This window comes from Bombus vancouverensis, chromosome 14 (genome assembly GCF_051014615.1).
Source record: "Bombus vancouverensis nearcticus chromosome 14, iyBomVanc1_principal, whole genome shotgun sequence".
Taxonomy (NCBI): Eukaryota; Metazoa; Arthropoda; class Insecta; order Hymenoptera; family Apidae; genus Bombus; species Bombus vancouverensis.
The window spans coordinates 10,000,001-10,026,695 of NC_134924.1; the positions used below are offsets into that span (position 1 = coordinate 10,000,001).

At 38.5% G+C, this 26,695-nt stretch overlaps 1 protein-coding gene across 7 annotated transcripts in view; it reads left to right on the forward strand.

Annotated features, from left to right (window-relative positions):
• LOC117154918 (uncharacterized) overlaps positions 1–26,695 on the forward strand; it is a 506,217-nt gene that overhangs the window by 225,192 nt on the left and 254,330 nt on the right. The window contains exon 1 of one of the 7 annotated variants that reach the window (XM_076624330.1): positions 3,040–3,320. The exons of the other annotated variants lie outside the window; for them this stretch is intronic. The gene's annotated coding sequence lies outside the window, so the exon portion shown is untranslated. Of the gene's footprint in view, positions 1–3,039; positions 3,321–26,695 lie in introns of those variants that run through there. 7 annotated transcript variants of the gene reach the window in all.

The window sequence follows — 26,695 nt, forward strand, 5'->3', positions numbered from 1 at the left end:
ATCCAACAATTTCATCGCCGATCCCACAGAACTCTTCCCGCTGATGATACACGATATTTTTACGATCGTAAGTTATCGAAATAAGCAGAAAGGTTGTAACGCGTGTGTTACACCAGTGCAAAGCGGTCAATAGATGGAGGAAAGTGGAGGAACCTCGGAACCACGGCCAGGAAACTTTCGTTCCCTGGGAATTGTCCAGCCGGGGTCAGAAAATGGGAGGGTATAAGCGGATGCTGGCGGTAGCTTGACCACACTTTTTAACTTCCGGTCGACCGGTAATTAGTTCGCATTAACCGTGAATCGCCCGTGGCCAAGCGTAAGCGCGGGCCTCTATGTAATCGGATATAATGAGAACGCCTGGCGCACGTATCCGTGGAAAAGGGCTCCATCGTGGTCTGTTTAATGAATTCAAACGCGTCTGTACCATACGCAAACACGACGACCAAATAAGGGCCGCAGTTGAGGAAAAGACACCGTGTGGTCAGTTTTCTTTGATAATTTATTATGGTCAGCGGTCAGATAATTCCGCCATCGAGATGTTTCGGAATGTGATTGTCTGTGACAGTGTCTGATTGAAGAATTGTGTTAGACAGTTTAGGACGAAATAGTATAGGCTGCTTCTTGTTGATATCGTAGATATTGTAGCGGTACATGAGTCAATGAAAGACTTGAATGGGAGAGACCCATACTTAATGTTGTTTTGGTTTGCTAGGTTCAAAGGTAAACGAACTCCGGACAAAATATCATCGTCGCTATTTGTAATCGTCAGGCGGAGTTACATTGAAACTTTTTATAACAACAACTGTAGTTATAAATAGACGAACGTGCTCTCTAAGACAGTTCAATAGTAGAGTAATTAGCGAGTAGAGAAGTCGAATTGTTTCGAACGAGCGACGAGTACGACCAGTGTACACTATTTCTGTACTTGTACTTGCAGTGATTTTAATATAATCGACTATTACACTTTTTATCGCTCGTCTCTTTATTAAAAACGAATCGACACGTTTAATATCCACCTCGATATTATTCAATATCTCCGATTAATTCGTTTCAGTAATATAAATACGGCTAAACGAACCACTTGCAAGTCAAACTGATCGATTATATCTTTCATACGTTAGTCTCAGATATCGAACGATGTTCTATTTTCTTTATCCTCGTGAAAATCCAGAAAATCGAGAGTCAAATACAAGGTTTTAAAACTTATCGTTATACCGTCTGTTTCTTCAAATCTAATTGTACCGAACAAATTCGTTCTGCTCTGAACACCAATTTCGAACAAAGTTTATCTTTCGTGTTTCCGTTACCTTTACGAACAACTCGAAATGATCGATCGAGCACAGTCTACAGATTTAGAAATCTATCATTATACCTCAAATATAACTGTATAAAATAATCTCTCTGCTTCTGACCGATCATACCACAAATCCTCATATTCTAACGTTCCCTTTATCGGCATCGGAAGTCCCTGGTCGAAGCACGATACCAACTATGCCAGTAAATACGCGAACATAAACGAAGCAGATACGTACACGATTCGCGAAAAGTCTTCCCTGTATGCTCTCACCCCTCAAAGGAATATACCGGCACTATTATTATCGCTAGGCCGGTAGTGCATCCTACCAGTTGGAAGCTGCTACTCCTCTAGCATCGCTACTGCGATTCTCTCTTCGTCTCTCTTTCTTCTTCTCGTTCATCCTGGCTTGCTCGCTCTCGCGCACACACAACGGATCCGTTTGGAACTTTAACCACCGAGTGGAAGGCAGGGGAACTTCGCCGAGGCGGAATTGTGTTGGAGAGAGAAACCTCGGAGGGCTACAGGGATGGCTGGTTTCCTCGACGTGGGTGGCGGAGAAACGAGAGGTTTTTGGGGAGGTGGAGCTGGTTGAACGGCGGCGAGGGAAGGGAACGTTTAAGCAGCTTTCGTCGCGAAGCTCTCGCATGCTCGGCAACGCCAGTTTTCCTACTAATATTTGCCACTTGACCCCCACCCATCCAGGCTTCCAGGTTTCAGGCTGCACACAGCCCATGCGACGTCCGCTCGCTCCGCCATCTCCTTCTCTTCTCTTCTCTTCTTCGTCGAGCTTGCGCCCCTTCTCCGCACAAACACACAGGCTATACATATCTGTACACGAATGAAATTTTGAGGCTACGACCACTGCAACATGCGATATTTCGAGTGTTCTTTTTAGACTGGCTGCGGAGCCAGATGAACCCAACCGAAGAACACGAGGCCTGGCCTAGTCGTTGGTGATTAGGCCAGAGAAGATTAACGTTTAAAGTCGAATCAACGTCCTTTTTTTCTGCTTTTGTTTTTCTCTTGTCCTTCTTTTCTCTTTTTGCTCGCTGGTTTTTCAACGTAGCGAATTAGTAACTTTAATGCTCTGGAAATATTTATGATCGATTTGTAATCGATTTGCAATGAATGTATTGAACTGTAATCTATTGGACAAACTTGCGAACGCCTTGGAAGTTATTATTCATGGCTTAGTAACACCACCAAGTCCATAAATTTAGCTATGTAGCATCCATTCGTTATTCTCATACCTGTTCAAGCGGAATAAGTAATAGAACGAATAGCATTTGTTTATTTCCAAATCTGTCTAGAATTACCAGTACATTTTCGTATCCAATTTCTACTTACGTTTATAATTATGATAGTCGCGTTTCGTTACAGCGCTCATGAAATTTCGAAATGTCTTTATATATCACGTACAGTATATAAAAGTTTGCTGTGGTAAATGCTTAACTACTTTCGCAGAGATCGGTGTATTCCTTGTTTTGCACAGAGGTCGACCAAATAGCGTTCCGTGTGTTTCTGTTGTGTTTTCGAACGAGTCGACGTCATATTTACCGCGTGTAACGATCGATGAATTCCACGAAAGCACGCAGGTAAACAAGCCCAGGACGATTTGTGCGGCGCACAAAGCGAAATGGCACGAAAGAGGGGCGAAGGAGAATAGTAAGGAAGACGGTTGGAACGAACGTAAATCGCAGTACGCTGGCGTTCCTTCGGCGGGAGAAATTGCAAAACTAAATTAATTATCCGTGAAGTCGCGCGCGAGTTGTACGAGAGAAAACGGGGCTAATAAAAGCGGAGCAGAAGAAGAGGCGAAGGAGAGGAAGAAGAGGAAGAAGAAAAAGAAGAAGTTGAACCGAAGGTGCTTATACAATACACGGAGGGTAGTTTAGCGTGGCAGCAGGGTGACCCTATTTACTCGTCCGGCTCATTAAATGTACAGCAATTATTTTCACAATTAAGTTTACTGAAAATTCAACGACCACTCCTGGCACCGATCGTTTCCACTATTTTGCGATTAGTGAGTACCTCATGGAATTGTTGTTACTTTTAATTCACGGACGAAGGGGGTGACTGACATTGTTTCCTCGCGTTGGCCATTCGAAACTGTTGACTAACCATTCGAAACAATCACTCGTTTAACTTAAGTTTCTGTTCTTTTTAATACTTCGTTGTAGCGAGGGCCAGGTATTCCGTTTACTCGAGCTACGTTTTGGTTATTTTATTTTATACTAGTTTTATTATATTTTATACTTTATTTTATACTGGTTTTATTTGGTTATTTGGTTTATTTGGTTATTATATTTTATTTTTACTGGTTATAATATTTTATCGAAGAAACAAATTTCTGTTTAGGTTTTTTAATTGTGTTTATGAAAATATAAATTCGTATAGACAAATTACGAAACAATACTAACATCGTCTCGAAGTTATATACAGGACGTAGTGATATTATCGGTGTCTCCTTCGTTGTCGTTTAAAAACATTTCTCAAAAATTGTAACACCGACAGAACACTTTTATCCCTGTTCTATTTACGCTTCCCTAACAATACTATTTGTATAGGAAACCTTTTCCCAAGAAAACAATCTTAATACATGTACGTAGGTCCTCGTCTTACGATTCGTATGTGTAAGGCTCTCTTTTAAATTAATGAATTTCATAGCGTACGCGATGTTAAAACGATGGAGATATTCTTTCTTTTGCTAATATTATATGCTACTTAAATTTATCGACTTAAATGTACTAGATTCTGTTTTTGAATGAGTATTCAAGGTCCTGCTGTATTTAGGATATTGTTCATGTTAGACGAAACAAATTTATTATCCGAAGAAATATCGTCAATGGTAATTCATTTATGGGCAATTCTTATTGAAAGATGAAGATTATAGGAAGAGCTTCCCAGTACTTAATTCAGACTAAATTCTAATCAGTAAAATTCTCTTGAAAAACTTACGATATCACGAACAATCTCTAAAAACATTTCCCAAAATTTCCCTTCTTTTATCTTTCGCTATTAGCAAAGTAATAGCTTCAATCACTGAACCATCGCTGCCTGATCAAAATTCTCAACTATTTCAATATTCTCGCTAACCATTAAATCATCCAAAATAGCGTCATCATTCGAGATTTCCTCCGAATCACGCGTTGCTATCCTTCCAAGGTCCTCGTTGCAGGATCCTCGAAATTGATCCATTTCCAGCAGAAGATCGACTGAGATGCAGTTGGAAGCAAGAATAAAGCAGGATCCGGCAATCCTGTCACCTTCCGTCTCATTAAATATGCAACAATTATTTCCGTACGTAGGCAGGCACGTTCCGTGACGCCTCGAGTCTTCTTTGGACACCAGGAGGTTCGGACCGTGAAAATGGTAAATTTTCCGCGAGGAAATTGACGCTCGCCTAGCGTGACTCTGTTACCTCACGCCTCATTAAATATGCAACAATTATTTCCGTACGTACCTGAACACGTAGTCGGCTGCAATCATTCGTTCTCGTGTCATGAACCTGGTCCGTATCTTGAGAAATTTAGCGGCGATCAACGTGGTGGAACTGCTGTACCACCTCACGACACGTAAACTGATGCGAGTTTCTAACTGGTTCTTGCTCCACTTCCAGTTTCTTGGATTCCTTGGGCGACTGAGATTTCCTAGGATTTGTGTTTCCCTGGATAGTGATTTAATGTGTGGTTTGTCGCAGCATGAGATTTAGAATCTTCAGACAGAAGATATTGTTCCGTTGGTGTGATAGAATTTTAACAACATTTTATGTACAATTAATTATAGTGCGAAGAGCCGAATATAAAACTAAAATTGTTTATATAGATTGACGGAATAATAACGCGTAAACATTTGTAGAAATCAAAATTAATCTCGATTTTGTTGACCGAGACGATACAATGGTGTGAACGACGAATATTCTAAAGAGACGAAAGTCTAGAGAGTTAAAAAAGATTGTAAAGATGTAAAAACTGAGTATGTTGGCTGAGAGTATCTAAATATTTTTTAGAGAAATATAAAAGGACCGAATTTACGTGTCCAAGAATAAATTATGAAAAATGCGTTAGCAGAATAATTCACGAAATCCGATCTTACGTGCAATTGTCTATATTTATCTGATCTTGAACCTTCTCTATTAAGCCACAGTTAATTTTTACGAGAAATGCTACTCTCCGAATGTCAAATGTTTGGAAACATTCTACCAGCCACTTTGCGAAAATCTTCGAAGATAAAGATAATTATTTTTCAAAATTATAAGAGCGTTTTAACATTTCATTTTTTTTAGCTCTTACGACTGAAATCGATTTCGAATTTGGCTCTGGCATGGCATATTTGGAAACGTACGAAAGACGGTCAGGCTATAACAGCGAACTAAAATTGAAGGTAGGAATGAAACATGACATGAACACGTGACAGTGACAAATGCAGACGACTAGTTTGAAAAAGCGCGTAAGCTTCGAGAGATTGACTTTCAGTAATGAGTTTCCAGAATACATTCGAGCAACTGAAATCCACTCGAATCCAGAAACATCGTTTCTTCCACGCATTTGCTTATTAGGTACATACATACTTTTCCTATACTTTCGTATTTTATTAACTTTCACGCGTATAATTACAATTGTACAACAGGTTGTACAATTTTCGGTTGAATTAATTGCAAGAAACAAATTTCGAAATAGTAAAAGTTTCCTATTTTTGGAAATGCGTTCCCTAGACGATGCAAAGCTACTGATTCATAATTTCCTCGTAACTTCACTGGCTCGTGTCTTAAATACCGCACATGGAGGATGCTCGAAAATATTTTGCTTCACTGCAACGTGGTTCATCGTGCCAAACCCGAGGAATTCGGTTGTTTATGCGAATAAATTGCCGTTGCGTAATATTGCTTGCGTAACCCGATTGTCACGCCATAAACTACGAGACGGGAAACCTTGTTGAGAAAAAATTAATCGTGACTATGGTCGAATTCCACGTTAAACATTTTTCTGATCCGTCCATCTTTCGATTCGTTTCTTTTTCTTATTAACGCCTTGACAAAAGAAAATAATTTGTTTTATATTTGTTTCTTTTTTTATAAAATATTTCCGTCAATGGCCCAAAATAGGCCCATAGTGTAAATAAAAGAAATATTTGAAGGAACAAATTTTATTTTCGTCGCATTCTCAGTTTAGTTAGTTTTTATTTGTAAGCTGAATCTGTTTAAGCATATTGCTTTTATTTTTGCAAGACTTGTTCCACTGTACGACGTATCTCCTGCGATGGTTTACTTTGGAGAAATGCCATTCGCGAATACAACTTCTGTGACTCTTTAAAATAGTACTTCCAAGGGTGCATTAGTTCTGTTTGTCCGAACCTTGTTGATGGATTCGTGTCACCGTACATTCGCGCTATACTTAAGAGAGTAGACACAAAGTTGCTATTATTAATACATCGTGCATTATTCACCGAATAATATAGTCAGTGTTCTATTATTGAAAAGTTACTCTCGCATATATAGTTTGCATTCGCATGCAATTATCTCATAAACTGTTTCCTATTCGAAAAGAGTAGAACTTATTGTTGGAGGCATTTCAAATAGAATTTGCTGGGTTTCGTGCGACGCTTCTTTTAATAGACGCAATTGTTTTCTGAATGTTTCAGATTAACTTCTACCGCGTTAAATAGAATACAAGAATAAAGCGCGAAATGTTTGAAATTTATTCAACTAGATGTAACACCTGTTAATATATTTAAGATTATGTATCATACTTTGAAATCTTTTTACAAAATAAATTTGTCCTCGTACTATCGACAATTTACAAGTATTCATAGACAAAGCAACGTCTCTCGAAATTCCTACATTCCAGCCACCACACCTTTCTACCTGTACTGCGGGTAAAATAAAATTCAGCATCGAATGTCGCTTTACAAATGCACATACGTGAAAGTTTAAGCGGCGACATTTCAACGTTCCCTTCTCCATTGTCATCGAGGGTAGCAATACGCTTTTTATCGTACGGCGACGTCTCGTGAAACGTTAACGACGATTCGATCGAAAACGTCCGGTTCTCCTTCAAGCATCAACGTTCGCGTTTATATTGGCCGTTCGCCGGCTAGAGTTACATCTTCTGGATGCATTATGGATACCATATCCAAGGTAAAATACACGGAGAGAGCCGTGCGAGAGAGCGAGGCGGTACGAAATTATGGTCGAGGAATATTATTTCGCCGTGTACGCTGTTCACCCTCCTTCGGTTGCCTGCTTCGAGTTATGCAGGATACCTCCCAAGTATCGCACTATATTATCGAGGATATGGTCATCGCTGGCCACACTCTGATATTTCGCTGCATATTTAACCAGCTGTAAGTAGAAAGAATTTAGCTTATTTCCGAAGGTTTACACCCTATTACCAGCCTCAGTCCACCTCTTTTTCAGCTTTTTCGTCGATTTAAGTAGTTTCTCTTTTGTGCTTTCTTTTCTTCTCATTTTTATTTCTTTTAGTATGTGAATATAGGTTTGTGCTAAATTCTGGGTTCAATAAGTCGCGTCGCGTGGTTTTATGTTGAACGATTTTCGATGTTCCCGTGATCTAGATGGGGCGAGAGCTAGGCTTTTATTACAGAATATAGCGTGGTGATGATTGATGAACAGCATAGGTATATTGAATTGATACGTTTTAATCAGTATAGTGTGTTCCAAAATGAATTGTCCGTATTCGAGTTACGAATGTATGATATACATGGTCTTCCTCTTTGTGATGTTTCACAATTTTCATTTGAAATATTTCTCCGTGCCTTTCATATTCTTCTCAGATATTTAGAACTGTTTCCATTTAGATTGGGCACGCTGTATGACTCGTGTTACGTATCGGTTATTGAATGTAAAAAGTTTGCTTGGGAAATTGTATATTGATGAAAATTTGTAAGAAAATTTGTAAGAAAATTTGTAAGATGATATCAAAGAGCTCTGTAAACTTTTCGAGAGTTACATGTGTGTGTGTAAACTTATTTGGCTTAATTGTATACATAGACGTTAACTTTGCCCATTTTTTTCTTTTTATGAGATATAATTTGAAGTTATGAAAATAGAGTGTATCAATGAATACCTACGTACGTTGCTTATTGTGTATAATAAGAAAGATTTTAGTAAAGTCTGATCTAGTAGGCGATGAAATATTCAAGCCAGACTTTAAGTAGATTATTCAGATGCAATTCAGAAACGGAATCAGACACGACCCTACATCTTAGCGTACTTAGGTATTCTACATTCTGAAAGTAGTTATGAATAATGGTAATGTTGTTGCGAGCACACGCTACATTCTTAGCGAACTTACACGGTAGATTTCATTGAGAACATAACCCCATCTAGAAAAAGGAAGACCATCGCGCCAGCCTTTGTCCACTGAAAGTAGTCGTTAACGTTAGAATTATCAGAATAGTCTAAACGATCAATTCGTAACGTTTTATAGAAATTTTCTGATTTCTTGTAAAATATATAGACACGTTCGTTTTTCCTTTCTTCTCTTTTTCTCAAATTCTATGCTTCGGTCGTCCATAGTACTGTCGTTAAGACAGGATATTCTATGAGATTTGTCGCACGTGATGTACTGTCAATCGGAGTGATAAATTTTACAAAGCATTTACAACGTGTGTAATAAAGTCCTGTTTGCTGTGTTCAAATTATTATTAAATAAAATATCTTCGATCGGGAGCGACGAGTATGACAATAATACAAATATAGTCAGAATATGTAAATTACTCTGGCGGGACTGTAATCTTCCGTTACTATGACTCTAAATATCACACGAACGATTTCATTTGTAACAGTAATGAAAATGATCAAAACTTAAGTGCTAGAAATTGAATACGGTAAATATCCGAATTGTAGCACTCACTTCGCGAATTCCATCGTTTTAACACACACCGATCCTCGTCTATTTTCCTTTTTCCTGCTTTTAGGAAACAACGATTGTTGTAAACGCTGCAGATTCTGCCAATGCGTGGCTTTTGTTGATATATGGCTGTTACGTTTCTCCTCTATAAATATATTACCGGGTCTCTCCAGGTCAATTGGATGTGGTGCGATAGAGGCATCGATCACCAGCCCGAAGAATCCATTTCGTCGGATTCGTTCCGTAAATTCTGCTCGAAATTGAAATTTTACCTCTTCGCGCTTGTTTCGCGCCACGCGAAACTCGTAATGTTTGTGAACGATTCACGTGCGTGCACGTGGCTTTGTGTCGATACGAAATAAAATCGAAAATCGAAGTAAAATCGTCTGGAGAAGTTGGATTCTCGGAATTTATCGCGTCGTTATTAATATGTTACAACGTGCTTTGTAACCGAGTTTCTACTTACTTTCTACTTATACCGTGGTATTATATAGAGTTTGAACAATACCTTAACGCTATTACATTCTTAACAAGTTCCATTAGCACGTTCTAGGAACCACGTAATTAATCGATCAATTTCTAGTGAAATCACTCGCCGAGTTTTTGCCAAACTTGCATCTAAGCTCGTAAATTCAAACATTACGTTCTTTTTACATCCTATATTTTTTCGTAAGCCCTTCGTTATAGTTTCCTCGCTATCGCTACTGCACTACGATCAACGATAATTCTAACGTTAAAGAGGAATTTGATTTTTTTTTTTTTTTTACGGGGCGAGGAAGCGAGAATCGGCGAGGATCGGCGAGGCGATCGGCGATGAAAAGTTTCGAGGCCGCGAGCTTTTCGCCGGGACCAGCGGAGCGTTATAATTTCGCGCCCCGTGAAAGGAAAGCGGCGCGGATAATTATCGGTAACTGCTAACTGGTAAAGTTTCGAGAAGGGAAGGCGAACGCGCCATCCCATTCTGACTTTCTCTCTCTTTCTCTTCCCTTCTCGCTTTCTCTCGCTCTTCGTGCGCCGCGTAAATTAAGTATAGCGCTGCAATTTATAGCGGCAATATAATGCGCCTTGTTTGCCGTTCGACCATTATTAGCCGGCTTTCCGATTCGTGGCTCGTTCGAGTGGGTCTTCCTCCGAGAGAACTCGCGCGTTCATAATGTTTCCCTCTCGTCGAGTTTTCCTTCTGAACGTGTGTTAGTTTAGCAGACAGCAAAGCGCGCTCGTGATTTCGTGTTTGACTTCGATGGATATGAAACGACGATTCTTGTATGGCTTTATGGTAACGATGGGAATAATAGAAAGCAGAAAGAATGAAATTGGTATTTGTAATAATATCGATAATAATAGTAATACGCCTTTATTGTACGTTGAATGGTTATCGGTAAGAGGAAGACATTTCTTGCGAATGTATATCTATGTGTGTTTTCATCGAGTTTCGATTGTTAGAAGTTTATTGCAGGCTTATTTTGTTTAAAACCTGGATACGAAGCAGGAATTACGTTCCATCGCAATTTACGAGTGTTGAAGGATTTAAGTGAAACGGAGAGGAATTTTCAGTTAGTTTTGAAGAACCGTAGAAGAGGTAGGAGGAGCAAAAATGGGAGTAAAAGTTATTTGTATTATATGGGAACAACATTGAAATGTAAATATGAATTTTTCGTGTGTATTGAGACATAAAGATAGAATCATAAAAAAACGGGAAATTGCTAACATTCAAGTGACAGATATTTTATAATACTTCAGTATCGAGAAGTTGAAAAATGTTCACTAAAAAATCCTGGGAAGCTGTGAAATGTCAGGCAGAAAATTACCATGCAAATCACCTCAAGCTTAATCTCATAAGCAGTTCACTGTTGCTTCCATGAAATCTTTACATACTTTTTACGTCATTTTAACCATCCACGCAAAAAGTAGATAAACTTTGAGATCAATCTCCAAAGATTGCACGTATACAACGCTGTAAAGATAAAGAACATTTGCGTGAAAAATTTGTTTCGCCGTTAACCGAAGAATGAATGGATGTTTCTTTATTTATTATAAAATACAAACATACGTTTGCGATTGAATAAACTGGAAAGAAACGAAATTGGAAAAAAGAAGGGACGAAAACGTAGAAACCGCGTAATGAATAGTTCTTTATTCTCTTTATTTTTTTATTTTCTTATTACGATATTGAAAATTGAGAAACTTCGAGGAAGTAAAGGACAGAGGTAGGAGCGAAATTGTTGATGTTTATGGAACATGAATATGTTCTTTTTTTTCTCTAAACCGAGCTTCTGAACGAGGCGAGGTGGAAAATAAAATTGTAGAAGCCGGAAGATGAGTTGCTGAATATGATGAAAATATACGTCTGCTTATTGTGCTACAGAAAATTGAAGCCGGAAATTACAACAACAATTCTACGATAAAAGTTGCCACTTTTAATTTCGTACAATGCTAATCTAAGGTTGTCCATTGCTTGCACAATATCTACCGCAATGTTATCAATATTCAAATTAATTACAGAAAATTCAAATCCCTAACATATATTTTGACCAATTTCTCATTTAACGAAGCCTAATATTTTTAAATCTGATATTTCTGAATCAAAGAATCGCAGCATAGAAAAGAAAAACACGTCACATCTCGAGCCAAACTATCATCCTGTAGAAACATACTGTAAACTTTAAACCATTAATCGAGATTAAATCACGTGGATTGTTCGAATCCACCGCGATTATTACAATCTAGAAACGAACGTTCTTGTCGAAGGAAAATTGCGTTTAAGGTTTGTTAAAGCATAGCGCTTGAGTTATTCCGAGTACTAACGCTAATTAAGAGGGCGAATATTACCACGACGAGGCGAACGAATTTTGTGAAGCTGTGTACGTGTGTGACAGTACGCATACACAAGAACGTGGTATAACTAAAAGTCTACAAAGGCTATGTGTAACGACTGGCTACGCTCGCTATAACCAAACTCTTCTCTCGAGAGTTTCGGTTTTCCAATCCTCGCGATGTTTCCTCTGGTAAGGTTTCTTGTTGCCTCGCGTTGTGACGTCAATTTCGTTGGGGTTCGCAAGTGCCACTGAATTAAACGCGTGCACGATTTTCTGATCTTTGCTTGCAGTAAAAGAGAAAGAGACTGTTACTGGACGAAGATTCAGCTATTCGTTGAATAGCTACGTTTGTTCTAGTCGTTTGTACATCTTGTCAAAGTATATTTTATGATGGTTGATTTAATAAATAGTTTGTTATTTAGAAATATATTTATATATTTTATTGATCTACTATTTATATGTTTTTTAGTTGGATGATTATTTTTAGATGTTATTTAAAAAAAAAGTAAGTTTGCTGTAGGTGGTCTTTTGCTATTTTGCATTTTTTCTTTAAAATTCCAGAAACTGTAGTAAATTTATAGTATTGTCTCAGCGAATATAATCCGAAACAAATGTTTTAGACACTTTTTCCATTATTAATTCTACGTGATTGATACGTTTCCAGAAGAAATGCTTTTCGATGCTTTGCATATGGCTCATAACTTTGGCAGAGATATATTAAGACGTACCACTTGTCAAGTATAACTATCGTATTATATAGATCGACCGACGTTGTTTTTGTTCAAAATTTACAACCTTGTGCAATGAAAAACTATATTGTATTCTACTATAAAAATCCGCTATATCTTTTCTTCTAACAAAAATTCTTCGGATAAACGACGAAACACTCTAATATAATAATATCATCCAGTATCATAAACAATTATCGTATATCAAATTACGTGTATCCTGTCACATACCTGGTAATCTACAAATAAAGCACGCAGTTCGATCTAACTGGAGAAAGAATCACGTTGGAGATAAAAAGATGTACTGTTCACAGATTCACAGTAACGAAAAGCGACGACTTTGACGAACGACAATACGAATATCGTGACGGAAGGATAAGAAAACAGCCCCGATGCGGAAGTTACGAACGGTGTCTAACCAAGCGTTCATCAAGAAGACCCGTAGAATAATTCGCCGCTAATGACGCCTAACGATCCCGTCGACAGACTTCGGAACCTGGCAATCGCTAATCGACAGCTAATTACAAGGCTCGCCGGCAATCGTTTCCCCGACGAAGGAAAGGAAATCCGTGTAATTTCCGCGCTCTTGTCGTGCCAACAATGGTGGTACACAGAGAGGAGCTAGCGATTCCTCTTTGAAATAGGAAAAAAAAGAGGAGAGACAGAGGGAGAATCGAACAGAAATGGAGGGAAAATACCGACAGCTGTCCCACCGTGGTCCTGTTTTCTCGCATAGGCGAACGCAACGAACCGCAATAACGTTTTAGTCGATATTCAATCGAACGAGCCTGGTCCGCCATGCTCACCTTCCTTCTATTCCTCTTCCTCTTCCTATCTAGCCTCTTTCTCGCTTTTTGTTCAATTCCCCGTCGCGAGAACACGTGAAACGCCAACCAGTTAAATCCTTTTCGTGTGCGTCTTCTTCGTTCTGTTGACACTCGATCTCAATCGAGTCGCCGCCACTGAATTTCCCCGATTTTCTCAGTATTACGGGACTGCAGCACTTTCTCCTGGAAATTGAACAGTCGTAATTGTTGGTACGTTTGTTAAAAGCTTGTTTGACTGCTGTGAGATATGCATGTGGTCTTTGATGACATTCGATCGATTTTGATTTAGAAAGAGGACTTCTTTGTACTCTTTGCACTACGAGTTTTATATATTGGATGCTGTTTAGTACTTGTTTGGCAGAGTATATGAATTGTTAAGAGTGGAGGTGGAAGAGTGACGTTATCAATGGAATTCGAAAGTACGTTACATAATCTCAATAAATGCAAGTTGCAGTTTCATCGATGGATAAATTATTATTACGTTACTCGATGCAGTTTAACGACAGTGCAACGTACGTGTTATCTAATTAAATAGACAAATATAATAAACAAAATTCTCGTCTCATTAAACGAAGTTTACACTCGAATCGCTACGTTTCCAACACCCGCGTGTCGCTCAAAAAGGTTAAATAGCAAATCACTGGTACGACCTGCACAATGGCAAGAGTTGTTAAATTGTCCTGTATCTGGGCAACATCGATTTAACGAGGGGGAAATGAAGAGCGTCGGAGAGGCATAATTTTGCGAATGGAGGGGCTAATTCAGGTGCCTCGATAACGTTAGTTCCGGGGACATCCTCGCCCTTGGGAATGCTTGTAAATTTTGTAGCTGACAAAGCTACTGCGCGCTTCGTTCCGCTTCCGACACGAGCACTAGCTCCAGCTCGTGTAATTAGAGTCCATCGGATGATCAAAGCTTCTAATCGGTTGTACGAAAGCTGCAATTATTAATTACGATTACGTGTCAGCGACCATTGTTTTTACATCGCAGTCGAGTCGGTGTACTGGGCGATTAACACGTCGAAGCGATTGCCAAGTAATTGATAGTTCTTGTTGAAATGTATTGGAACTTGTCGGATCGCGTATTATTGAAAATTATTCATAATGTGTAACAAAGACACGGTACTACGGTAAAGACAATGGGAAAGCAATAACGTCGACGCAAAGAAGAATTTAAAGGGATATTATTTCCTGAAACTTCAGTGACAATGTGCCTTAAAAAAATATTCTTATACAATAGTATCTTCGACTAAATTTAGCTGCAATTTAATGAACAAAACTGATGCATACGATTTATCGCGTGATCATGAAACAAATAATTCGTGAAAGAATTTTTAAAATGTATTTACGGGAGAAATTACTATAGGAACATAAAATGAAGTTGGATAAAAGATACGAAATAATGTTCGTACAAATTTTCTACTCATTTCTTCTTCTTCGCTCGGCAGACGTAAGCAGAACAACCGAAGTCTTGTTCCCGAGCTGCAGGACGTGATGTAGCCGACAGGGCTCTTCCATTAAAAAAGAATTTTCGCGTCTAGCGTTGAACGATGTAACTCAATTTTCACGTGTTTCTTCGTTCGCGCGTGTTCACGCCCATCCATTTCCCTTTGCCTCGAAACAGGAGGAACGTATGGCTATGATAGATTGCTTCTTCAGGGCCCAATTTTCCAGCGCACGGTCTACGTCTAATGTTGCTCGACATTTTGCCTCCTACTTTCTATTTTCTGCTTCATTCCTTCTATTCTGCCTCCTTCGTTTTGTCCACCTTTCCATCTCTTTTCGTATGAAGTGCGTTAGAGAAATATTTCAATAACTATATAAATAATATTTTATCTTAAATTATTTTCTTAATTACGTTCCATCAATTTTTTAATTCTTCTTTCGTCCTTCTGAGAATATCGTTGCGCATTTTCATATTTCTACGGTTCTACTATCCTCCTCTATCTTACATTTCTATTCTTTCTCATCCCTCGGCAATAATTGTTACTCATTTTTCCGTTTCCATAGAGATAAGTCTGAGAAATGTTTCCTTAGATGGAATTTTTAAGTCCGTTTGACAGAGGGAAAATTATTTTACGCATTTTGTAGATTTCCTTAGCGTAGGGAACGTAGTTACAGCGTCGCTTGAGAAATAGGATTTTATTCAAGGGGAATTTCGCAGGTGGCAGTGGTAAAGACAATCATTTGAAGAGACAGCGTCTAATCGCTGGAACGTTGAATAATAATTGCACAAAGCCAAGCGGAGAATTCTTGAAAGCAAGAGTTAGAACCCTTCTGATCCGTTTAAGACGCCACAGATTTTCTCGACGTAGACTAATCGAAAGCGTGTTCGCGCATAAAGAGATCGTCTTACTGCTGGCTATCTTCGAAATTCGCAGCGTTATCATCTTGATTTAATACCCTCAATGAGAATCTTCGACCAAATGCAACTTCGTCTCCGCCATCGTTCGCTGTCTACATTCTTATTTTTCGAATATTTTATTATTCAAATTATTTCCATTAGCATACATGGCCCCCCCCCAAAAAAAGTATTGAAATATTGTATTTGGTGTTGCGTAATTTTATACGTATACAAAATATTATTATCGCATAAATAAAGTAAAATAGACGATAGAAACGATGATTAATATCACGTAGAAATTATGGAATCGCCGCGCCGTGCCAACGTATTTACATAAAACAAAGTTTTGTCCCTTCATCCCTTGACAACAAGATACATATATCATAAAAACGTCTCTAGCGTAACCTGATTTTTTACCATACACGAATCCATCTCTATTAAAGGGGAATTTTATTCGCGCGATGCCTGTTCCTAGAGAAAAACGAGGCTGGAAATTAGCCGGTTACGTATGCGTTAAATTAACGAGCAACTTGGACGAAATTTGCCACAGTCCTCCATCATGTTCACACGCGGTGTAGGTAAACAAAGTTCTAAATTCGCGTAATCCCGGAAAGTGTGACAAGGCATCTGAATCCTTTTTCACCATACATTTATGGACCGTTAAAAGCACGTGATCCCTTGGTGGCGCAGGGCAAGCTTCCAAAACGATGAAATAAACTTTCGGTTTGATTAAGAGAGTGGAACGACGCGATGTGTAACAGTGAGGAAATCCTCCAATATATCGAACGTTTTCTGATAGAATAGCGAAAAATTCTTGAATTGTAATGTAGACTGTGTTCTCTGGAATTATAAAAAGATATTAAAAGGATTATAGTAAAGAGTCGAGCAATTGTAGTATAAAAATGATCACAACTTCGCTATTCCTAGAAGTATGGAAAAATAATACGTCGTTTTAAAAAAATCGCAACGCATAGAGTTGTCATTTACATAGAAAATACAAAATTTCAATCTATTATTTTTCATAGAAAATAACGAAAGATGCAATATTTACAGAAATAGATATTAGGTATTACATTCTTCTATCTTCAACGTTAGAAAACGTTATTCCACATTTCCTAAGAATACTATTTAGGATAGCTAGTATATCGTTATTTTTGTCCCTTGCAATAACACACATTTCAACCTTTAATGCAATATCAATTATTTAGATAACTCGGACGATTCGTAATTCAAGCTCGTCATAATCAGAGAATAATACAGAGAGTCAAACTGGAGCAACGAAGTCGAGCCAAATCGGTCAAGCGCGATCCGATAACTTTCGATGCGGTTTCCTCGGAAACGGCGCGTCGCCAAGGAAAATTCATTGCACGATCTCGCCTTATTTTCACCCGAGAAATCAGCCGCAGCACGGTCGCATCGCGATTTTCATCGCCCTTCCTTGAATACGTCCCGTTGGGTTTGCTGGTTTCTATATTATCGAGGCACGTGTTACATCTTGTATAAGGGTATCATTGGTAAAGCCTGTGGCGCCGCGACGCAGGGCGTCATCACCTGAGAGTAATAACCAATAGTGTTTCCATTCCGAGATTATGGATTAGTGTTCAGTCTTATAGCGTTTTGCTATTTGGATGGCGTAAATTAAAAGAAACAATTGGTAGAATTTGATAGAATGATTGTATTGCAATTGAGAAGAATTTGACAATTTTAGTTGGTTTTTCAGTCGTTTATTGTTTCAGAATTATATTTATGTTTTGAAGTATTTATAATATTAACGCGAAGGCAGCAGGCAGACAAGTTGTAATAATCAGAACGAATTCGTTTTATATATTGCGACATTAAATTGTCTATTCGTTTATTTGCGAGAGTGCCAATTATTTATGTAAAAGTTAACAAATGCATATTTTGTATGGAAATACGCGTATACAGAATGTTCATCGTAACTGTTGCCACGATATTTCAGGGACTGCCGGTAGTCGGAGAGAAAGATATTTCGAACAAAGTTAATCGGTTAATACGAACGACTACAAATTGAAATATTAAGGACTTTTGAAAAACCTTTATTTCGATGAAAAACTGAGGTCACCTCAATGATTTTTTTTAATTGGACGGGATAGTTTTTTATACGTCACTCGATGTCCTTTTTAATTTGTTACAAAGTATTGAAAAATTGTAGCGATCGTTACGATAAACACTCTGTACATGCTCATGTATGAGTCAAATAAATCTTCATTAGGGTTTTAAATATTTAATAACAAAAAATAAGAAAGTAGAATATGTAATTTAGAGAAAAGTATTATATAGCGTGAAGGTATTAAAAAAGTTATTACGACGATTGCTTTTAACGACAATACGTTTATAAATATTCTGTAAATCAAGCTGTATGTCTAACGTTGTACAGTTTTCTTGAACATACAGCATATAGAAGAGTCGAAACATCAAACGAATGGCTAATAACTATGAATCGTATTATTATCTGTAAAAGATTTACTTGAAAATTTCAGAGAAGTTTGTGGTATCGAGTTTAATACGATTAAAGATATATCATCGTGGCGTGATTGTTTAAGACGAAAATCTAATCGATATTTCCAATTTAAACTTTATAAGTAGGTTAATCTTATATTTTCTGGATGGCGATCTTTGACAGTGTAAGACATAAGCAGAAACACCAACAGACTAATCTCAAACTTCATCATGATTGTCCTTGTATACATGCTTCTACCATCTTCAGGATAGGATTAGAAGCCAATCGGTATCAGGCTATGGAAACCAGATTTCGAAAACTACCTTCATAGAATTTCAACTCTATTCGAACGATTTTCTTTAGCGAGAAAACGAATACTTGAAAAATTAAAACGCAATTACCTTAGCTACAACGAACACTCGATAATTCTACCTTCTTCCTTTGGACACGTAAACATTTACACTTGAACAAACTTTTACCTTCTTTTACGATATTCGAAACTGCGTTACCGTAAGGAAAATTTATGACGATATCGCAAAAGTCATCGTTGCACCACAAAAATATACGCGTTAAAGCATCCACGAGCATGGACATTTCAGGCAAATCCAATCATTTACGTTACGATAAAAGGGGAAAAATAAAAAGAGTGCGTTTGTAGAGAAATAAGTGTAAAAGACAATTTGCTTTTGTAGAGACTGGTTAAGCGATGACTGATTTTGGAAAATTCTCTTCCTTTCCACCCCTACCACGTCCACGATCATCGTGATACGAGTGGTCTCATTCGCCGGAGACCGGAGAAAATCCCAATATCTATATTTCTCTTGAAAATGCACCTGAAACGTCGTAAACTAAAGCGATTATTACAGGAACGAACCTGCGATTACACATCTCGGAGTACGCGGTTCTTGCAGCAATTTTTCCTTCTTAAGAAGGCAAGAAGCGTTCCCAGGGCGCTGTTTAATCATAGAACGCGAAGACAGCAATCGGGAGCGGCGTGGATGCGCACCTGGACGCGAACTCGCTTCGCGGCGACGCGTTTATCAAGCGCAGGGAAACACGTCCATCCGCAGATAGCAGCGGAAATATGGCGGTTGGAAAATTTTGCCACCGCGGGGAATTGCATTTTTCGTCGTTAAAGTGTCTGGACCTGTGCGCGTGTACGCGCGACCAGTCGCGCACATACGTGCATAATGCGCGTATAAAACGGGATTCCGCAAGATTGATTCGCGCTTTTATTTCCCTCCTTCGAGCGCGCGTTCGTACCCGACGGATTTCCGTAATAGCGGGATTCGCAGTTCCGTGAAATTTATTGCGTTCATTGGACACGGATTTCGGTATGATGAGACACGTTTGATCTCGTTTCGCGAGGTATTCGGGATGCAACGTGATTTAGTGGTTGTTGGGATTTGGCAGATGGAAAGTGATATAACGCTAGGGTTTGATTCGTAGAATAATTTTAAAGGTGTACGATAGTATTTTTGAAAATATGTTATTAACATCTGACAAGAGTATATTATGAGCGATGTGCTATATGAGCTAGATCATAGTATTTTTGGAGGTACATTGCATTATAGGTTATTCGTTATATTCTTTCGTGTATTTATATGTCGGTATATTAAGATAAATGGCGGAGCAGGTGAAAGCAAATTTACGACTGTAATTCTGATATTGATTTTGTAATTACAACATGTTGAATTCATAAAGTGAGGCTTGATGCTGTTATACGAACACTACGTAGGGAAGACACCTTTTCAAATAAAATACTCTGTCAACCAATCGCTTATTACCAAAACTATTTTTTTATTCAATTTTTCTTTTTTTTTTTTTTGGTTGACTATATTTTGAACGGACGGAAATTCATATTACACGTGCGTTATTTACGCCAGTAAAATATTTCTCAGAAGGGCGATATAATGATTGAAAAAAACGCTCTCTTCGTATTTCATAACTTGAACGCTAAAATAAATATTCCGATATTACAAATATAAAAAACAAATGTAATCACGGTATCTTCAAATGATGAAAACCATATCGTTTTGAAAAGGATCAATAGAATATTCGGAATGTTTCTCATTTTTCACGTATGTTCGTTCGGTGTTTACTCAATTTTTCGGATAAATGTAAACAAGATGCGCGCGCGATTTATGCGGATTTCCTTTGTGGATGCGGTCACATGCGGCGGTTATCGTGTTTGCGGATATCATCGAGGTTGGTTTTTAATATTCAGTTATTGAAAGTTTTCAACGAGCTCGTTTCGCGATAGATACGGACACGGGATTTATGAAATAACACGGGTTTCCATTCGTGGCCACCCGACGCCGCGCCGGCACAATGTAAATTCCTCGAATGGAATAAAGTTTCAATAATATAACGGTTGTTTTTGCGTGGGCGTTAATTAGCGGCAGCTTCGTTGCTAGGTATAGCATTCTTGTTATCGTTTGCGCATGCTTTTTCTCGCAATTTACAATTCATTACGTTCCTCTCGGAATGCATTATAGAAATTTAAAGACCGGCCAGTAGAAATTCATCAGGAATAATTTAATAATTTCGAAACTGACGTTGCACGCGTGTGCGTTGCGATAATTAGTATGTTTCGAGCGAAAACACGAAGCAAGAAAATATTTATAATGGACCGTGCAAGTGATACGTTCTTTCATTTTAATGAAACTTTTACATACGAAATAAACGAATTTTTATCAAAGTATAACGTTACGTGCAGCTTGAAATAATTAGTTTTACGCGGAATAAAGTTTATAGGTGTATATTATACAGCAGAGCGAGGAAATTACGAAAAGAAATTGTTACCGTTGGAATTTTTCAAGTTGCTCGTTTTTTAAGAAGCAATCTCTCGCGTGTAACGCGAAAATATTCTTACATAATATTCTATCGACGCGAACGTCACAGCTATGAAAGGGAATTGGAAAGATTTGCTTGACATTTCTTCCATTTAGATTCTACAATTTTATGAAACTGAAAAAATTGCAGTATTTCTAACGTGTCTCGGTTCTTAACGAATCGATTCTTTACATTTTTTTCCAGAACAAAGAAAACACGCTAAAACGTCTTGGAATTCTTTCTTTACCTCTTCCACAACATCCTCGATCTTCCCCAAATCTCAAAACTCAACGTCTACGCCAACCCCTCCTCTCGTACCATCTCACAAACATAACAACATTCATCCTGCTTCCTCTGGCAAGAACAAATGATAGAACAGAAAGGAGAAAAATAAACGCAGAACCACTTAAAGTTAGCGTGGAACCATCGCGAGAGGACAAAGCGAAAGGATCGATCCTAAGGGAAACGAGGCGACGAGAAGGGAAGGTTGGTCGGCGTCGAAGTTGGTCCATGAGGGTTTATCGAGAAAACGAAGGTAGTAGGTCGCGGCTCGAGTCGTTGGTAGAAAAGGTGGCTATATACAACTGTCTCGGTCGCGAAATATTCCCGGCCCGTCGAGGCTTTCTCTCCGCGTCCCATTCTTCGCGGCTGCCCTTTCGCAGTTCCCTTCCTTTTCTTGCACCGCTTCGCGTAATTACGTCAGAAATGAAAGAAAAGCGCCCCGGGGGCAAGAGCGTTTCCGTGAAAGGCGACCCGTTTTATTATATGCGGCCAGGACGTTACCCCGATAGAAGCCAGACAACTTTTTACCCGGAGCAGCCGCGAAAGACAGGCCAGCTCGTTTTTCTCCACTTTCATAGGGCGTCGCTGCGGACCAGGGCGGCAGAGGAGGACGAGGGTCAGAGGGAAAAGTCGCGTCTATAATTCGCGGTTAAAGTTCCGTCGCTGTTCCTGACGTGGCTCCGTCTTTCGCCGAGAGGCTTCGCTAAATTATATCACGGTGTCGTTATATCTCGCGTCGTCATCCTTCGTTCACCGTTTCAAAAGCGTTGCAGGAACTCTTTCTAGAGGAATTCGTGGCTGATTTATTGCATCGTGATAAGTCGATAGTTATAGCGAGTGCATAGTCGGACGAAACGATGTTTCGACGCGTGAAATTGAATCTGATTCGAAAATTGGAACGCATAAACTCATAAAAATATACACAATACGTATTTGGTTACATTGATGTATCGAATTCGTCAGAACGTCGATTCGTTTACCGTAATCATAGCAATGAATGGATCAGCATGATCGGAAAGCATACGCGGAGCTTGATAACGCGGTTTAATTTAGATTTTAACGATGATCACTTTCATCGTGTTGATAATTATAAATGCGTAACGACCTGCGCTAATATAGCGGTCGCGACACTTCGATCTGTTATTTTAATTAGAACTTTTTTGATACATATAAATTTGTGATGTTCGTAAAAGAAGGCCGTGTTTCCTTGGTCTATTATTTTGGTCCAATTCTTTGGCACACAGTAATAATTTGCGTTAATTGTAGAATTCTATAAATAGTTTCATGAATATTGAACCTTCGCGTGTTGCACGTTACATCGTTTGAAGAATGGTCTCTGTTGCGTGTTCTGAATTTATCAAACCGAATCTGTTGTACTTGTAATTGTCGAGAAATGTTCAAATTTTTGGCAAGGAAGTGTCTTCGGTATATTAATATCTGTTGTACAAAAGTTGGTACGTTTTTTGGCAACCGCAAGCGTAACAACTGTAGTTTGATTAATTAACCGCTATATAGGGTGTATACACTGTTATACACACATCCAGTATGTTAAGGAAAAAAACGTATGTAGACACTCTTTATAACGTAGAATCATTTCTATGTTCGTATATTGCATATGTTATGTCAGAATTAATTTTACCGAAATGTAAATAATACGGTCATTCTTATTTGGATTTATAATATTAATTTGATATTCTATATTCAAAGATGCAAAAATATAAAGATACGTTGTAGGAAAGAAATTAAATACACAAATACCTTCAAATAACGGAACAATAACTGGCACTAAATTTAATCGATAATAAAACGGAACCATTTCTCTAATTGCCTGATATCCTAATAATCTTAGTTTTATCTGTATTTTTCGTTATTTTTCATGACTGTATGAAATCGCTCTTTAACGCGCAAACGAGGCACAGTTGTTTATTCCTATTTTGAAAGTAGGTAACGCGACTTTAAAGAAGGAGACGTCATCGTTAAACTGCAATAATCCGTTGCAGCAAGAGCAACAGAAACAAGGACAAGTAATTTTACGAAGTAAGCGTTCCGTTTGTCAATAGCAGCGACATTAAATGCAGATTTCGCTGGTAGAAACGACAAGTCCGACAGTAAGTTCAGTAATTACGTTTTTCATCAATCTTCATTCGCGGAACGAGTTTGACGGAGAGAGGCAAGTTATATCTCGCGAAATATTTCGCCGATGGCCGCGTAGCGCGCTCTTACTCGCGTTTTGTTTTCAGTTATTGCTTCGGTTCTCGATCGTGACGTGACGGAATTATCGTGAACGTGTAATATTGTTCTTTTATAAGATTTGACGTCGTATTGATCGTACAATCGAGGCGAAGTTGTAGGCAAAGCGACCAAGTTCACGTGTACCTTCTAGTTTGCTTCCTTCATTCCACACAATTACATATTTTCATTTCCTATTTTATTCTACGTTTTTCCCGAACATTTTCCGATATCCATGTATATTGTCCAATTCCTTTTTGTTTTGTTCTCTGTCTCTGTATAAATGTAAAGATATTGGTGCAAGAAAATGTAATAATCTCACATTAGACTACCATTTTAATTTGCCGCTTTACCGTCGCATAAACGTTAAGATAAATCGTCGTAACTTTCATTTAATTATCGCAGAAAATACCTCTTTAGAAAAAACTAAAAAAAAAAGACAGGAAGAAAATATAATCAGCCTCTTTGCACCGACCGCAGTCGCTTTATTTATAATCGAGCAAAATTCCGCTCGAGCAGAAAAAGCAAAAGCAAGAAGAAAAAGCAAGTAAACCTTGCGCGCCCAGTTTTTAACCATTTTTCGCGCGAACAAACAGCGTGCAAACGGTATTACGCTGGATCGGGTCCTGGCGAAATGGCGAATCGTAATTTCATGCGGATACGTTATTCCGTCGAAACAACCAATTCGCAGAGTCATTCCCGGTAATTGTGCTCCGCGGGCAGTGGCGGCAACGCAACGGACAAAAAGATAAAAGTGAAAGAGAGAGGGAGAGAGAGGGAGGGTGAGAGAGAGAAAGCAAAAGAAAAGCGCTTCGTGCACAATGGCGGTTTAAAAATGTTAGCCTGGCCGCGCGCATTGAAGTTTTTACACAGTGGATAATAACTTTTAATGAAAACAAACGGCCACTGCGCCGGACTCCGCTTCTGTTTTGTCGCACACGCGCCGCTATCCACGTTGAAACGCACAGCCAACCAGAGAAATTCGCTGCGAAATCGATGCTCTTCGATCAGCAGACTGCTGTTCACGAGCAAAGATCACTAAAATATGGTGCTTTGTCGATGAATTACATAAACAATATGGTTATGTTGTTTATAATCGTATATCTTCTTGGTAGTTAAGTTGATTTCTGTCTATGGGAACATTTATAACGTTTAATCTCAAAGCATCGAGCACCGAGTTATGTTCGAAGTATAAGAAAGCGTATAAGAATGGATTGATCGGAGGGTTAATTTTGTGAAATTAAAAGCAGGGTTTCAAAATAAATTTCTAACCGATAAGCTACATTTCATAAATCTGTAGAGAGATTTGTAACATAAATAGCGACGCAACGTCGTGGTGGACAGAGGCAAGACAATCGAAAGAAAGAATGGAAGAGAAACATTAGAAACTGTAATGACTGAAATCGCTGGGGGGGTTGCAGACCAGTAAAAGGGGCAGGAAGGATTGTAATTACGCGATCTTCGTGACTGGGATAAGGTAGAAACGACGATAAGGGAGAGACGATGATTCGAGGGAAAAAATGAAAAGAAGAATAGAAAGAAAAGAATCTTTCGATCTAGTCATTCTACAAGAAACATTTAATTCTCACAAAATAAATCGCATGGAGGATTATGAAATAAATATAAAGAAAAAAAAAACAAAAATTCGAAACACGTGAAAAGAACTCCTATGAAAGCGTATGATTCATTTTAATAATATCAAGAATACCTTTGTAACAAACGATTCGCTTATACACAATGGCGCGTAGTTTAAAAAAACAAGCAGGTTTTTGCTTGGAAATTTTCTGTTCAACAAGGTAAAATTATTCTCGATCTCGAAAAATTCTATTCAAGCGATTATTAAAGCAACAGGAACTAAACTCTCTCGGTCGTTTTGTTTAAAGCATAGAATCGATAGCGACGATTCGAAAAAGCCGATTGATAAAATACGTATACATGGGCGAACGGACGATTTAAAAATTACCGCTTAGAAATTGCTCCCCATTTGTCAGCAATGTTTGCACGCCCATAGACTCGATCCAAATCACATTCTGTTTGCCTGTGACAGCGCAAACAGCCGGAGTGCACCCGACAGAGGAGAGTCTCCGCGTGCATTGATGGAAAAAAGAGTTGGGACGGTGTTCACAGGTGTCCTGTGCGCGAAAAACCAACCCCTATAAAGTGTGTTCTATCTGTTGTACGTATGCACGTCGCTCGCGTTTTGTTGCCACAGCGATTCGAGCGCGACTGTTTTGCAACAATAATTCATCCCTTGAACGTGTCGCGTCTGCATCCTATATCTCTTTTACTTGTTTCTTCTTTTGCTTCTTTTTTACTCTTTGCGAATTGCATTCTCTCAAACAAATCTGTATAATATGCTAGGATCGCTTATGATTTCTGAATATTTACAATTTTTTCTTTCGCTGCTTTCGCGCGTTGCTACCATTTTTTTTTTTTTTTCTCTTGACCATTCGAAGAATCAGTTTAGTTGACAGACCTGGAATCGTGAAGTAATCACGAATGCTGCTATGTAGTTATTAAACGAATGTCGTTTAAGAACTTTATGCTTTGCATCAGATTTTAGTAGAAATTTTAGCGGACCTTCTTTCCTACTCTATTTCGTTACGAGTGCATAGAGTAAGAAAGAGAGTAAAAATATAAAAGTTTGAACGGAAAAATCTATTAATCTAAATTCGCCAGAAGAAGATTATAGATGGAAAACAACAATCACAGATTGTGTTACTATTTGAAGAATTTGCTCGTGAAGACTCTATTTACCTTTCTTGATAGGACAGAACAATTAATAGACTTGAGTCACTTTAAATTTTAAATGTGCGCTGCAAGACACGGCGACAAAATAGCGCAGCAACGCGGAATTCAAATTCGATAATTCGGACAAGATACATAAAAATCTGCCAGAAACCCGCTATGGAGAAACCCCATTTCTTTGACCTGAATAATCGATACAATATTCTGCGTTTAAATTCAGGGAATCCGGCGATCGCCGGCGGAAACGAGCGATACAAA